The 17,778-nt window shown below is 38.1% G+C and overlaps 1 pseudogene; it reads left to right on the top strand.

Moving 5' to 3' along the window:
* The first annotated feature begins 205 nt into the window (after positions 1-205).
* The window catches only part of LOC127434172 (GPI ethanolamine phosphate transferase 1-like), a 33,161-nt pseudogene continuing 15,588 nt past the window's right edge, over positions 206-17,778 (top strand).

The following is a 17,778-nucleotide window of genomic DNA, read 5'->3' as shown; positions in this document are numbered from 1 at the left end:
GAATTTTAAAAGAATAAATTTCACATTTTCTTTTATTTAAAATGATATATATTATTTCAAGAGGTACGTAAATTGTCAGACCCCTTGTTAGAAACCCCACACGTTTTGGCAACAAAACATTTTATTTATAGCCACACTCCCCAGTGTAAACTACATTTCCCATAATTCTTTGTATAGATTTTTAGTTCAAAGGTTACAACACAAGGAAGTATAGCAAAGTTATCAGGTTAATCTATTTGCAATCTGTTTGGTTTAGCAGATCAAAAGCCATGTTATCTGCCATATATATAACACCATCTTAAAACAGATAAACGAAAATGTCTGTGCATATGAAACGTTATGTCTAAACGCATACTTCTCTCCAGCTTAAGATAACAGCTCTATGATCACTCATGCTCTGCCAGGGGCCTTCACTGGCAGTAATGCTATACTGAAAGATTTACATTCTCCACCTTCGATGAAGCGCATTTATGATTCTGTTTCATTCTGAGACTAGCTGAAAGGTAAGAATATTTTTGTTCAATTCATAATATTAAACGGGTCTCATGGATAATTCCTCCATTATTCAAAGTGTAAGAATTTAAATCACTGTTGCTAATGTTTAATATAGTGGCGAGTGTTGAAGCTATATGAACTGACCCAAAATAGGATTTTAATCCTGGGCTTTTAGCTACGCATGATTAAGTCCATTTGAATGTAAAATCATGTTCATATGTAACGTTTTTAAATCATAGTGGTCAAACTGTAAGAAGCCTAGCCTGGAAACTCGTGCAGACTAATGAATAACACTTAATGCTGTGCAAATGTTCAAGTGTTTTGTTTTCTTTAAAAAAACTAAAACAGTGCCACAAAGCTGATTGCAGACAAGATGAAGATGATGTCATTCTTCATCGTGGGACTCATGGTCCATGTAGTCTTCTTTCTCTCAATATTTGACATCTATTTCACATCCCCACTTGTCCATGGAATGACACCACAGCGTGTCCCTTTGCCCCTCTAGCCAAACGCCTGGTGCTCTTTGTGGCAGATGGTCTCAGAGCCGACAGTCTCTTTAAGCCAGACGACAATGGGACAGTCAGGGCTCCATACCTAAGGTGATGAACGTGGGATTACCCGTTCTTGCATAGATTGGGTGCGCTGTTTACAGATGTAGTCCTGCTGAGATGTTCAGTAGGTTTCTTTAAGTAGTGAAATGTTTCAAAATATCATTCACAATTGCAAATACAAAATCTGATTCTGTGTTAAATTAAACTGTGTTAAGTAATATCCCACTAAAGATTCTTTCTAGTTTAATCCTCCAGACATAATCCGCCATCATCCATTTGTTTTGGACATCATTCATTTGTTGAAAGTGTGATAAGGCTAGAAACTTTGTTGATTGTGTTGGCCTTTGAAAGCTGGCAAATTAGAGTGAAGTGAAGACAAGTGTGTACATTAAATGTGAGTCAGAGGAACAGGTCATAGAGAAAGAGTAAAAAAAAAAAAAAAAATATATATATATATATATATATACGTACGTATAAGCATTATCTGTCTCAAACTGAAGAATTATTTAAATGTATAACTTATATTTTATATAGCATTTATATTAGCTCATATACAGTACCTGACACTACAACTGTATTTTAACATACACTTGCGGCCAAAAGTTGGAATAATGTACAGATTTTGCTGTTTCGGAAGGAAATTGGTACTTTAATTCACCAAAGTGGCATTCAACTGATAACAAAGTATAGTCAGGACATTACTGATGTGAAAAACAGCACCATCATTTGAAAAAAGTCATTTTTGATAAAATCTAGACAGGCCCCATTTCCAGCAGCCATCACTGCAACACCTTATCCTTGAGTAATCATGCGAAATTGCTAATTTGGTACTAGAAAATCTCTTGCCATTATATCAAACACAGTTGAAAACTATTTGGTTCATTAATTGAATCTTAACATGGTCTTTGTTTTTGAGTTGCCACAGTATGCAATAGACTGGCATGTCTTAAGGTCAATATTAGGTCAAAAATGGCAAAAAAGAAACAGCTTTCTCTAGAAACTCATCAGTGAATCATTGTTTTGAGTAAAGAAGGCTATACAATGCTTGAAATCACCAAAAAAAAAAAAAAAAAAAAAAAAACAACAACTGAATATTTCATACAAAGGTGTACACTACAGTCTTCAAAGACAAAGGACAACTGGCTCTAACAAGGACAGAAAGAGATGTGGAAGGCTCAGATGTACAACTAAACAAGAGGATAAGTACATCAGAGTCTCTAGTTTGAGAAATAGACGCGTCACATGTCCTCAGCTGACAGCTTCATTGAATTCTACCTGCTCAACACCAGTTTCATGTACAACAGTAAAGAGAAGACTCAGGGGTGCAGGCCTTATGGGAAGAATTGCAAAGAAAAAGACACTTTTGAAACAGAAAAACAAAAAGAAATGGTTAGAGTGGGCATAGAAGCACAGACATTGGACAACAGATAATTGGAAAAGAGTGTTATGGATCTTAACCCCATTGAGCTTTTGTGGGATCAGCTAGACTGTAAGGTGCGTGAGAAGTGCCCAGCAAGACAGCCACACCTATGGCAAGTGCTACAGGAAGCGTGGGGTGAAATGTCACCTGAGTATCTGGATAAACTGACAGCTAGAATGCCAAGGATCTGCAAAGCTGTCATTGCTGCACATGGAGATTTTTTGATGAGAACTAGAAGAAGATTTTTTTTTTTCCAAATTGTAATAGTAATTTCACGTTATTAATGTCATGACTGTACATTGTGATCAGTTGAATGCCACTTTGGTGAATAAAAGTACCAATTTCTTTACATAAGAGCAAAATCTGTACATTATTCAAACCTTTGAACGCCAGTCAAAGATTTGATTTTTGTGATTTCCCCCCCGTCATAAGGACTGTGATTGAAGAGGCTGGCACATGGGGAGTGTCACACACACACGAGTGCCCACGGAATCACGTCCAGGTCATGTGGCTCTTATTGCAGGATTTTATGAGGATGTTAGTGCTGTTGCCAAGGGTAAGTGGTCACGTATGCATTTGTATACATGTATGTGTGTGTTTAAGCATAATAATAATAGTTTCTCACATTTCTTTATTTACAGGCTGGAAGGAGAATCCAGTGGAGTTTGACTCTGTTTTTAATGAGAGCAGACATACCTGGTGTTGGGGAAGCCCGGATATATTACCAATGTTTGCCAAAGGTACAACCATACAGTACTGTATACAGTTGTGCTCAAATGTTTGCATACCCTTGGAGAATTGGTAATATATGTACCATTTTTAAAGAAAACATGAGTGAGCAGGCAAAACACATTTCTTTTATTTCTTATGGGATTCATATTCAACTGTAGGTTGTAACAGAATGGCACAATCATAAAAAAAAAAAAATGGCAACAAAGACAAAAATGAAATGACCCCTGTTCAAAAGTCTGCATACCCTTAGTTCTTAATACTGTGTATTGCCCCCTTTAGCATCAATGACAGCATGCAGTCTTTTGTAATAGTTGTCTATGAGGCCCCAAATTCTTGCAGGTGGTATAGCTGCCCATTTAGATTCCCCGTGCCTTTAGAGCTCACACACCCCCAAAACATCAGTGAGCCACCACCATGCTTCACAGTGGGGATGGTATTCTTTTCACTATAGGCTTTGTTGACCCCTCTCCAAACATCGCGCTTATGGTTGTGACCATAAAGCTCAATTTTGGTCTCGTCACTCCAAATTACAGTGTGCCAGAAGCAGAGGTGTGTCAAGGTGTTGTTCGGCATATTGTAACTGGGCTTTTTTGTGCCATTGCCGCAGAAAAGGCTTCTTTCTGGCAAATCGACCATGCAGCTCATTTTTGTTCAAGTATCGTCGTATTGTGCTCCTTGAAACAACCATACCGTCTTTTTCCAGAGCAGCCTGTATTTCTCCTGAGGTTACCTGTGGGTTTTTCTTTGTATCCCGAACAATTCTTTTGGCAGTTTTGGCTGAAATCTTTCTTGGTCTACCTGACCTTGGCTTGGTATCAAGAGATCCCCGAATTTTCCACCTCTTAATAAGTGATTGAACAGTACTGACTGGCATTTTCAAGGCTTTGAATATCTTTTTATATCCTTTTCCATCTTTATAAAGTTCCATTACCTTGTTACACAGGTCTTTTGACAGTTCTTTTCTGCTCCCCATGGCTCAGTATCTAGCCTGCTCAGTGCATCCACGTGAGAGCTAACAAACTCATTGACTATTTATACACAGACACTAATTGCAATTTAAAAATCCACAGGTGTGGGAAATTAACCTTTAATTGCCATTTAAACCTGTGTGTGTCACCTTGTGTGTCTGTAACAAGGCCAAACATTCAAGGGTATGTAAACTTTTGATCAGGGCCATTTGGGTGATTTCTGTTATCATTATGATTTAAAAAGGAGCCAAACAACTATGTGATGATAAATGGCTTCATATGATCACTATCCTTAAATAAAAGACAGATTTTTGCATGATCAGTCATATTTTCAAAATCAATGCCAAAATGTAACAATTTCTGCCAGGGTATGCAAACTTTTGAGCACAACTGTATCTTTATGCATAGAACTTTAGGAATACCCTTCTTCTATACTCCGTTGCCTTACCAGCACTCAATGTGTTTTGTAGGAGCGAGCGGAGACCATGTGTACACTAACACTTACCCTCCAGAGCGGGTGGACTTTGCTTCTACAGATGCATCCAGGCTTGACACCTGGGTTTTTGATGAAGTGAAGGCAAGATTTAAAATATGATTTTACACAACCACTACACTACACAACTGTCTTGTCAAATGTGTATGTACACTGAAAACCCTTATACAGTAAGTTGACTTTACTCAATTGGTTAAACTCATTCTCTTAAATTAATTGAGTAATGGTGTCTTCAAAACCTGTGTAATTAAGTTCACTTGGTGTTCATTTAGAATGAACTTAACTATTTAAGTCAAGGTAACTAGATGCAAGTACACTTAACCTAGATTTGTTATTTAAATGTTGTTGTTTCAACGTGATAATTTTAATTGAATGGACTCAAATTTAAGTCATATAATAACAGCTTTAATAATAATGATTAGAACTGATTGTAGGGCAATTGTAAAATAAACTTATTTGTCCACAGAAGTGCACATATGCCTGTACTTCAGTTTCACATGCACAGGGAGAACTGGGGGTTAACAGGGTTAACATTCCCTGTCTTAGGTCAGTTAGGATCACTACTTTATTTTAAGAATGTATTTTAAATTTCAGAATAATAGTAGAGAGAATTATTTATTTCAGCTTTTATTTCTTTCATCACATTCCCAGTGGGTCAGAAGTTTACATACACTTTGAATGTATTTGGTATCATTGCCTTTAAATTGTTTAACTTGGGTCAAACATTTTGGGTAGCCTTCCACAAGCTTCTCACAATAAGTTGCTGGAATTCAGACAGAACTGGTGTAACTGAGTCAGATTTGTAGGCCTCCTTGCACGCACACGCTTTTTCAGTTCTGCCCACAAATTTTCTAACAGATTGAGGTCAGGACTTTGTGATGGCCACTCCAATACCTTGACTTTGTTGTCCTTAAGCCATTTTGCCACAACTTTGGAGGTATGCTTGGGGGCACTGGGGTCATTGTCCAACTTGACCAGAGGGGACACCCGGTGACATCACACAAATGACTACTGTATTTGCAACAAATCAACATGAATAATACAACAAAAAAGTTAAAACCTCTATGAATACTTAATAACAACTATTTAAATGCCCCCTTATGTCCCCTTTGACCAAGGAAACATAATTAAATAATTTAAGCTCATTGTGAGTATTCTCCATAGCCTCAATTTTGTACTCAATAATTTGAGTTAACACATAAATTCTGAAGAAAAAATAAGTTCAAGGAACTTAGATATTTTAGTTATGAGCCAAAACGTGACATTTAAAGTAATGTTTAATTAAGACAACTAGATTTTTTTTTAGTAATGACAACTTTAGAGTTAACAGTTTACTGTAAGTAGGGATGCACCAATATATATATATATATTAAAAAAATGTAACAAAAATTGGCTGATGCCAATACCAATATTTTGCCTCTTACTCGCCTTATTGTTTTATCAGATCACTGCTGTGCTTAGGAATTATGCTTTAAAATTATATACAAATTGAGAGGTACAAAAGCAATTTTATTGTTCTTACAATAAATATTTTCCATTAATCATGGATTTGGATTGATCTGTTAAACACATGATAGGCCAAAATTTTAAGAGAGCCACAGTAAAACGTAAATACAAGATAAGATATACAGTATAGAAGATAAAAATATGATAACATGACAATTGATGTGGAGTAAAAGGGGTTATTTTGCACTTCTAAAACATTTTTTGCACTTCTGTTTTTGCAGTTCTAAATAATAGAACTCAAATTTGACATATTATGATAGAACATTACAAATTTTTATTTTTTATTTATTTTGGAAGGTATTTCTTTATATTACTCTCAAAAATGTATTATAAATCTTATATAATGCCATACATTTGCATAATTAAATAAAAATAAACCATCGTTTTTCATATCAGCATTTTAATGCTTATGACCGATATGACGATGGTTTTAATTTGGTCAACAAAATTAGCCAATAAATATGAGTGGCCGATACATTGTAAGGTTGTAAGGTTTGTAAGGTTGTAACTGTAGGGTTCAAATCAAATCAAATCACTTTTATTGTCACACAACCGTATACACAAGTGCAATAGTGTGTGAAATTCTTGGGTGCAGTTCCGAGCAACATACAGGTACATCTCAATAAATTAGAATGTCATGGAAAAGTTAATTTATTTCAGTAATTCAACTCAAATTGTGAAACTCGTGTATTAAATAAATTCAATGCACACAGACTGAAGTAGTTTAAGTCTTTGGTTCTTTTAATTGTGATGATTTTGGCTCACATTTAACAAAAACCCACCAATACACTATCTCAACAAATTAGAATACATCATAAGACCAATAAAAAAACATTTTTAGTGAATTGTTGGCCTTCTGGAAAGTATGTTCATTTACTGTATATGTACTCAATACTTGGTAGGGGCTCCTTTTGCTTTAATTACTGCCTCAATTCGGCGTGGCATGGAGGTGATCAGTTTGTGGCACTGCTGAGGTGGTATGGAATCCCAGGTTTCTTTGACAGTGGCCTTCAGCTCATCTGCATTTTTTGGTCTCTTGTTTCTCATTTTCCTCTTGACAATACCCCATATATTCTCTATGGGGTTCAGGTCTGGTGAGTTTGCTGGCCAGTCAAGCACACCAACACCATGGTCATTTAACCAACTTTTGGTGCTTTTGGCAGTGTGGGCAGGTGCCAAATCCTGCTGGAAAATGAAATCAGCATCTTTAAAAAGCTGGTCAGCAGAAGGAAGCATGAAGTGCCCCAAAATTTCTTGGTAAACGTGTGCAGTGACTTTGGTTTTCAAAAGACACAATGGACCAACACCAGCAGATGACATTGCACCCCAAATCATCACAGACTGTGGAAACGTAACACTGGACTTCAAGCAACTTGGGCTATGAGCTTCTCCACCCTTCCTCCAGACTCTAGGACCTTGGTTTCCAAATGAAATACAAAACTTGCTCTCATCTGAAAAGAGGACTTTGGACCAGTGGGCAACAGTCCAGTTCTTCTTCTCCTTAGCCCAGGTTAGATGCCTCTGACGTTGTCTGTGGTTCAGGAGTGGCTTAATAAGAGGAATACGACAACTGTAGCCAAATTCCTTGACACGTCTGTGTGTGGTGGCTCTTGATGCCTTCAACCAAATTCTTGAATCGATTTTGCTTGACAATCCTCATAAGGCTGCGGTTCTCTCGGTTGGTTGTGCATCTTTTTCTTCCACACTTTTTCCTTCCACTCAACTTTCTGTTAACATGCTTGGATACAGCACTCTGTGAACAGCCAGCTTCTTTGGCAATGAATGTTTGTGGCTTACTCTCCTTGTGAAGGGTGTCAATGATTGTCTTCTGGACAACTGTCAGATCAGCAGTCTTCCCCATGATTGTGTAGCCTAGTGAACTAAACTTAGAGACCATTTTGAAGGCTCAGGAAACCTTTGCAGGTGTTTTGAGTTGATTAGCTGATTGGCATGTCACCATATTCTAATTTGTTGAGGTAGTGAATTGGTGGGTTTTTGTTAAATGTGAGCCAAAATCATCACAATTAAAAGAACCAAAGACTTAAACTACTTCAGTCTGTGTGCACTGAATTTATTTAATACACGAGTTTCACAATTTGAGTTGAATTACTGAAATAAATGAACTTTCCCACGACATTCTAATTTATTGAGATGCACCTGTAGTAGTCGTGACAGTGATGAGACATACCAATTTACAATAAACAACAGATTTACACAACACAATTTAAAATCTAATATACACATAATTACACACAACACAATATATAAATAATAACATATATGGTCTTTGGTCTTAAGTACAAAGTACTTTGTTGCTTGATACAAAAACACATTAGATATAATATTAATAGAACAATATAGAGATGACTGTTGTCCCAACAGTGGAGTAGCGAAAAATGGTAAACAATAGTTTTAAAACTTAAACTAAAAGTCCAACTTCTTATAACCACAATTCTACCAGACCCTCTAAACTGTAGTTTTCAAAGTTTGTGTATGAATTACAGTATTAGAAAGTAAGAGAATAGTATTTAACAACAACTGAATTATCTCATGTTGTTTGCTTTCTAGACCTTTCTCAGTGCTGCCAAAAACGACGAAACTCTGCTGAATGAATTACATGAAGAACAGAATTTGTTTTCAGTACCAATGGCCATGCCCACCGACCCATGTCGAAGTAAGTTTGACATCTGTACAAAATTCATTTCACAACATAAATCCATTGCAATGTGATTAAATAATAATATGTATCGATGAGTTGCCTTTGAATTTTAGTAGAAATGAATTTATGGAAATATAATCGGAAAATCTTGAGATTAGGCTAACCACCAGGTGGGGCTACATCTCTGTACAAGGCATGAGGTTTGATATTTTCGCTGTTTTGTTATAGGGAGTATTTGGAGAACATTGGCCTGGTTGATGCTGGTGTAGCTGAGATTGTCAACGTGATTGAGGACTTTTATGGGCATGATGGAAAAACAGCTTATGTTTTTACATCTGACCATGGCATGACGAATTGGGGTAAGAATTTCTTTGACGCTGTTTTCTAAACTTTTGTGAAAATGCCAAAGAGAGGTGACTACACCAACAGTTTACTCATTATTATTATTATTATTATGATTGAAGTAGGCTTTCTTTTGAATAAAATAACAGTAGTTCTTAATGCCATTCATCAGGTTATATTATTAGAATTCTAGTAAGCTGACCCATAATGTTGTGTGTAAAAGAACAGTCCATTTATCATTGGTAAGCATCAGTTATGTAATTTGTAGGATCTCACGGTGCGGGACACCCATCAGAGACGCAGACTCCGCTCGTGGCGTGGGGCGCTGGGGTTCAGACATCACAGCGGTCTGTCTCTCAGAATTATGATGATCGTTATCTAAAAGGTTTGTTTAAATGGTCCATTCCTGAGGTAACTAGTTTTCAGATATCCTTTCATTCAGGCTTCATTTAACAGAACTTTTTACCCCTCTTGCATTGCAGAATGGGGGTTAGAAAAGTACAGGAGAGTCGATGTCAATCAGGTGATATTTTTGGCATTTATTAATGAAATACTTGTGTATGATAAGTGAAAAGTGGATTGTTACTTATTTGCTTTCATTGTTTGTCTTTTCAGGCTGATATTGCTGCACTTATGTCATCTCTTATTGGAGTTCCCTTTCCTTTGAACACCGTGGTAAGCATGATTTTCAGAAAACTTATTTCAGATCACCATTTTATATCGCTGAGTCACACACAGTGGAGTGGCTATCCATATGAGGATTCTCCATAGACACAATGATATTTATAATGTACGAACTATAGATTCTATCCCCTAACCCTCACAAAATACTTTCTGCATTTTTAAATTTTCAGAAAAAACATTTAGTATTTTTTGTTTTTTTAAGCTATTTGAATTATGGGGACACTAGAAATGTCCTTATAAACCACATTTAAAGCATAATACCCTTGTAATTGCCGCATGTAAAACTTTAAGTTTGTAACCTAAAAAACATTCCTCATAAACTACGCAAACCTGCCCACACACACACACACACACACACACACACACACACACACACACACACACACACACACTGGTTATATTATCTTCTAACCTGAACTAGTGTTGTTTTACAGGGGGTCTTGCCACTGAATTATCTCAATAACAGCCAGCACTTCAAAGCTGAGAGCATGTATGCAAATTCCATTCAGATCTTGGAGCAGTTCAGGGTACAGTACTGTACATATTAGTCCTTTACAAACCACTCTGTCATTGTGTTTTGAATTTAATCAGCACTCCTGTGTTTATTACATCCACAGGTAAAAATGGCACAGAAGAAAGAAACAACAATATCCTTTCTGTTTACACCCTACCAGTGAGTACACATCAATGTAAATATAACAAAGTAAATAAATTAAAGAATTCAAAGTACTATGTAGACACACTCTCCCTGTGGGGACACGGGGTAGAATAGGTGCCTAGCACCCCCTTGCTGTTCGTAAAAGTCAAAGAATGGGGTGACTTGTTGGCTGTAAGTTGCGACCTGTGTCTGTGGAAGAAGAGATCCTGGCATTTGAGGAATGCAGGCAGTTGCGGCTCCCCCAGATCCAACACGATGCTTTGGCTCTAATTTCATGCAGACAGGCGGTTGGAGAGACCCGATCCAATCAAGCGGCTAGTCATGACGTGCCCTGGGCAGTCACTGGCATTTAAATCAGCCACAATGACATTGTTCCCTGAAGGTGGTGGCATAGGGTCAATCAAGCAATTTCAGCTTTTAGCTCTCATTGCAAGAGTATACCTTTCTTGTATCCCTGGTGCATATCTGCTGGAGTTCCGCGGCTCTGTGCATCCCCTTGTTGGGCTCCAAAGCGAGTGGGGAGCAAGAATGATGAAATAAAACATAACAAATACAGCAAACAAACAAACCCCCAAAAGACAGGTACTAGAACAAAATTCAGATGATGACTTCAATGCTTGATGTGTAGTTGTTCCAAAAAATGAAACTACGAGAGATTTATAATTTTAGAATCTCAATAACCTGACATGGCACTTACAAAAATCTCCCCTTTTGCAATTCAAAAAGGAATTGCAGGGATTGCAGGAACTGTCAAAGATGTGAAAAAGTTGAGGTCAGGCCAGATTCTGGTCAAATGTTCAAAGAAAGTTCATGTAGATAATCTACTGCGTGCAAACACTTTGGCTGGTGTCCCTACGAAGGCATCTTTACACCCATATCTAAACTCCAGCAAAGGCATAATAAGAACCAGAGAACTACATGACATAGATGAGACTGAAATAGCTTCAGAACTAGCACAACAAGGTGTTACAAATGTAAAGAGGATTACAATTAAAAAAAAAAAGGAGACAAAATGATAAAGACCAGTACGAATATTATGACATTCAACAAACCTCAATTACCTGAATGGATCTGGTTAGGTTACTTGAGGGTCCCCGTTGACATATACATCCCTAACCCCCTAAGATGCTTCAGTTGTCAGAGGTTTGGTCATAGCTCTGCTGGGTGCAAGAACAATTCTACCTGTTACAATTGCAGAGAGAACAGGCATGAAGAAACATGTTTAAAACCATCAAAATGACGAAATTGCTCAGGGGATCACCCGGCCTCATCAAAACACTGTCCTATGTGGATTAAAGGAAAAGAAATTCAAAGAGTAAAATGTAAAAAAAAAAAAAAAAAAGTGAACTATGTAGAAGCACGCAAAGAGGTGGAAAAGCTCCCAAATTTTAAGTTTAGAAATCCTTTGCATCTGTAACATTACCAACCAAACATACAGTTGAGTTCCAGACAGATGTGACCTGGCTAACAAAAGACAAACCTCAGTTAATCAGCAACAAAAACCTACCTTAATCAAAAAAGAAAGCGCAAAGCACTCAAACCTCTACCAGTCAAACACAAACCGGAGCTAGCGAAGAACCAAATCCGACAATGGAACATTTCCTAATATCAAAAGGAAAGAAGCCACACCAAAGCACAAAAGCACAGCCTCAAAAGGCTAGTCAGAAGAACAGGCCACGGAAAGCTGATCATATAAAATATAGATATGATGGAGATCTTAGAACCCCGCAGTCGGAGTCCCTCTCCTAAGAGTAGGAGTAGAGTCCAAGTTCCGGTGCTACCAACTTGACAAGCAAACAGTATCATTCAATGGAACTGTCAAGGTGTCAAAGCAAACTTTGCAGAACTTCAGCGACTAGTCATGTTACTCAACCCTCTTGCATTTTGTCTCCAAGAAACACATTTATCACCAAATAGTCAAATATCCCTAAAAAGTTTTGTAAGTTTTAACACAAATGGACCAAACATACAACGTCCTTCAGGAGGAGTAAGCATCTTAGTTCATCGCAACGTAATTCACAGTCAAGTCACAATAGACACTAATCTCCAAGCAATAGCTGTACGTTTAACCCTCCATAGGGCCATCACATTGTGTTCCATTTACTTGCCTCCAGATACACCTGTCACACTTCAAGATCTGAGCAATCTTGCTGATCAACTCCCAACCCCCTACATACTTGCAGGCTACTTCAACGGTCACAGCCCTTTATGGGGAGGAAGTCGCACAAATAGGAAGGGAAAAATACTTGAAGACTTCATTAGTAACAATGAACTGTGTATCCTCAACGACGGCTCAGACACTTACCTGCACCCAGGACATGGAATATATTCAAAAATCGATTTAACAATATGCAAACCTGATCTCTTTCTTGATTTCTCATGGCATACCTGGGACGATCTATGTGGAAGTGATCATTTTCCCCTAATCATTACATCTACAAGATCAAATATCCAACATCATTTTCCAAGATGGTATCTCAAGAAAGCCAACTGGTACCTGTTCCAGACCCAATGTTACGATAAACTTAATTCAGCAACTCTAGACCGCCAAGACCCAGTTACAAGTTTCACAGACAAGTTGATAGATCTAGCAAATGATACCATCCCTAAGACATCACCAAAACCAAGTCGCAGGCATAAACCATGGTTTGATGACAACTGCAAAAAAGCCATAAAAGCTCGGAAAAAAGCGGAGAGAATCTTCAACAGACATCCAACCGTAGAAATTCTGGTAAGATTTAAGATATGCCGAGCACAAGCACGATGGATTATAAATAATGCAAAAAGACAGAGCTGGAGAAAATACGTATCTAACCTAACAGCAAATACACCATCACCAAAAATCTGGAACCTTATTCGTAAGATGAAATAGATGAAGAAACTCAAATTCGACACATCAAGCATCAAGGCACTCTCGTAACTACGTTCCAAGAAATAACCAACATTCTAGCAAAATCTTTCGAAAAGCACTCTTCATTAGACAACTGCCGACCAGAATTCAATAGGATACGTACACAATAGGAACAGAAACTTCTGATCAACCCTTCACTATAGTGGAACTTACAAGGGCTATCAAACGTTCCTATAATACCGCAGTTGGACCAGACAGAATCCATTACGAATTCTTGAAGCACTTACCACATACAACACTACTACTCCTCCTGGAGAATAGAACAGGGAATATACCACCTTCGTGGCAAGAAGCAATAATTATTCCCATCCCCAAACCAGGTAAGGTTCATTATGATGTAAACAACTACCATCCCATAACTCTGACTAGCTCTCTCTGTAGATCCATTGAGAGAATGATCAACGACCATCTGGTATGGATTCTGGAATCAGAGCATAAGATTAGTGATTACCAGTGTGGGTTTAGAAGAGGCAAAAGCACTTTGGACCACCTCATCAGACTTGAATCGTTTGTCTGGGACGGCTTCATTAAAAAAGAACATGCTGTAGCTGTCTTCTTTAACCTTGAGAAGGCCTATGATACCACCTGGAGATATGGAATACTCAAAGACTTGTACGAACTTGGGCTCAGAGACAACCTACCAATCTTTATCTCCAACTTTACAAACAGATGTTTTCATGTTCGAGTAGGAACTACACCATCAAATCTACATGTACAAGAGCTGGGAGTTCCACAAAGGAGCATCCTTTCAGTGACTTTATTCAGCATCAAAATCAATAGTATAATCAAAGTTATTGACCCCCACATTTTTCAGAGCCTATACGTTGACAACCTATGCATATGATATAGGGGGGAAAATATGAATATAGTTGTACGACAGCTACAACTATGCATAAATAAAATAAACAACTTGCCAATAAAGAACAGATTCAGATTTTCCAAAACAAAGTCAGTATGTATGCATTTTTGCATTCGCCGATCCTTACACCCCGACCCAGTATGGAGGGAGAACCCATCAAAGTAGTGAATGACTTCAAATTCTTAGGCCTTGTCTGTGATAATAAATTCACCTTTATCCCACATATGAAGATGTAGAAGAATTTTTTTTTTAAAACAATGAATATTTTTTAAGACCTGGCCAATACAAAATGGGGTGCGGATGCTACCGTTCTTTTACGTCTCTACAGAACATTAATTAGATCCCGACTGGATTATGGGAGTACTGTGTATGGTCAGGCAAGGAAGTCATACATTTGAACACTTGACACAATGCACCACCAGGGAATACGTCTAGCTCTTGGAGCTTTCAGAACAAGTCCCATTCAAAGCCTTTATACAGAAGCCGGTGAAACTTCCCTCCAGAATAGGCATCTGAAACTGGCATTACAATACGCAGTCAGACTCAAGTAATCCAGCCTCAACACCAGTATTCCAACCAGAATGTTCTCATCTGTATGAAGCTAGACCTAAAGCGATCAAACCTTTTGGAATATGGATTTAACCATACTTGGAGAACTTGAACACCAATTTGGACAACATAAGACAGTATCATTTTTGGCCTGTACCCCCCCCCCCCCCCCAACTATTTCTATGGCATTGGCACAACTAAAAAAGGCAGAAACTCTCCCCAATGTGTATCAACAGGAATTCTTCGTACTGAAATGTAGTCTCCCACTCCATAGTACAGTATTCACGGATGGATCCAAAATGGATAACAGTGTATCAGCAGCAGTAGTGATTGGAGATCAACAATGTGGCATACGTATTCCAGAACAGAGCTCTTTCTTCACAGCTGAGGCCCGAGCGCTGCTACTGGCACTGGAAAACATTGAGCAGGGCCGAGGATTAAACTTTTTAATCGCGACAGACTCAAAGTCTTGCCTTCAAGCACTTGATTCCATGGAGACCGATCACCCCATAATCATAAACATTTTGACTAAAATACATCAATTATAGAAGAAGGATTTCAACATTATCCTCTGAGTGCCGGGACATATTGGTTTGGCAGGAAATGAAAAAGCAGATACAGCTGCAAAAGAGGCATTCAACTAGGAGATCTCAGAATGTCTGATACCACCCTCTGACCTCAGGCCATTAATAAACTCATATAGTATCACCAATAAATGGCAATCAGAATGGAATGAGTGCGACAGCAATAAACTATACGAAATAAACCCCAGGGTCCAAAGAAACTAAATTTTAAATCTAGGCAGGACCAAATAGTGTTTACCAGATGCCGACTGGGCCATTCAAGACTAATACATGCGTTTTACTGACTGGTGAAGATCCTCCAATATGTATACCTTGCCAAACCCCTATGACCATCAAGCACATTCTATTGAACTGTAAAACTTTTGGAAATATTTGACAACACTTTTATACAGAGACTTCCTTAATTTTTTTGTTTTAAAGTACCATCTGAACAGATTTTACAGTTTTTATCTTGTATAAACTTAAAATATCTTATCTAATATTGCAAATATGTACTGATGAACCTTTGTTTGCCATGTGAATAGCCTAGTTTCTGACATGGTGTTAAAACAAAATAAATACATAAATGTAGACACACTCTAATGTTCACATGAAGCACATTCCCCAGTCCACCCAGAACATTTATGGGGGCTTGGAAAAATGCAAAAATGTGTCATTCAGAAACCATCACGTTATAAATCTGTCAGTCATGACGTCAGTTCGTAGGCCAACCCGGAAGGCTAACGGATTCCCTCGTGAACATAAATTACATACAGTCATTCTTCATTACATTAGTGGCACCTTTAAAGGAATAGTTCACCTGAAAATGAAAATGTTCTCATCATTTACCCACCCCCATGCCTTTGTATGCTTTTTTGGACCTTTAAAGTTCTAGCTACTATTCACTTGTATGGACCTACAGAGTTGAGATTCTTCTAAACATTTTCATTTGTGTTCAGCAGAAGAAAGAAAGTCATACACATCTGGGATGGGGTGAGAATGTGTAAATGATGAGGGAATTTCCTTTTTGTGTGAACTATCCCTTTAAGGGTTTGAGATTAATTGTAGACCTAACCTTTTTGAGGTGCACTGTTTTCTTCTAGGCCTCTGACTGGCTCTAAGCAGATGGATTTTGAGCGACACGCAAGAGAATTGATCCAGAGAGGACAGTTTGTTGAAGCAGTGAGTGTTAATTGGTTAACATCACATCTAAATTTTAACCAAAATGAAAATTCTGTCATCATTTACTCACCTTCATGTTAGGGACTGATGGCTTCAGTTACCCTTCTCTTGCATTGCATCTCTTTTCCATAAAATGAAAGTGAATGGTGACTGAGGCTGTCCCTTTAGTCCCTCGCATACCAAATTGTGTTCCACAGAAGAATAAAAAAATGACAAGTTTTCATTTTTGGGTGAAATATCCCTTTAACTGATAAAGATGATCTGTATCTCTATCCTCTCTATTTCTATGCCAATCTCTCCATGCCTCTTCTTCCAGATCCATTATTGTGAGGGTCTGATAGCCCAGGCCATGGAGGGCTTGTCATATTATCACACATATGACAGACTTTTCCTGGGCTGCAGTGTTGTTCTGGGTTTTATTGGCTGGATATCTTATGTGGTTCTATTCATCCTGAAGACACACGCTAGCTTATGCAAACCTCCAACTAGCACGCACATGGTAAGCGATAGATGTTGTTTAACAAGATGATGTCAGTGCACAATGAGTCAACAGACAAGATCATTGTCACTTAGATTTGGGGTTTTTTTGTGTGTGAAATGGTGTTCAAAGATGTGAGATCTTTAATAATGTCACATCCTGTATGTGTTGTTGTGTGAACACGTGTCTATGTATGGATGTGTGTGTGTTCAAGATAGCAGAAAGGAGTCTGGGCTGGACGCTTTTGTGTGTAGGTCTGCTTGTGACTCTGTTCCTGGTGGTCCAGTCCAGTCCTTGGACCTATTACAACTACTGCTTGCTCCCTGTGCCTGTGTGGTACTCTGTCGTAAAGGAGTAAGTTTTGTTCAAAATCCCTGTTTTGTTAGAACTTTGAATGCCCTTTATATAAGCAGCTATTGGGAAACTGTTAAAACATCTTAAAATAGGTCAAATGAAAGTCAAGTTTTTTGGTTTTTAGTCCATATCTGTGCTGTCATAGCTGTGAGGTCAAGTGATTTCACGGGGTCTTTAAAACCCATTCAAATGTATCTAAAAAAAAATCTGTTATTTTTTTATTTTCTCCCCTTTTCTCCCCCCAATTTGGAATGCCCAATTCCCAATGCGCTCTAAGTCCTCGTGGTGGCGTAGTGACTCGCCTCAATCCGGGTGATGGAGGACGAATCGCAGTTGCCTCCTCGTCTGAGGCCGTCAATCCGCGCATCTTATCA

Source organism: Myxocyprinus asiaticus, chromosome 44 (genome assembly GCF_019703515.2).
Source record: "Myxocyprinus asiaticus isolate MX2 ecotype Aquarium Trade chromosome 44, UBuf_Myxa_2, whole genome shotgun sequence".
NCBI lineage: Eukaryota > Metazoa > Chordata > Actinopteri > Cypriniformes > Catostomidae > Myxocyprinus > Myxocyprinus asiaticus.
The sequence above is the reverse complement of the archived record's forward strand: the minus strand, read 5'-3'. Positions and strand labels throughout refer to the sequence as shown.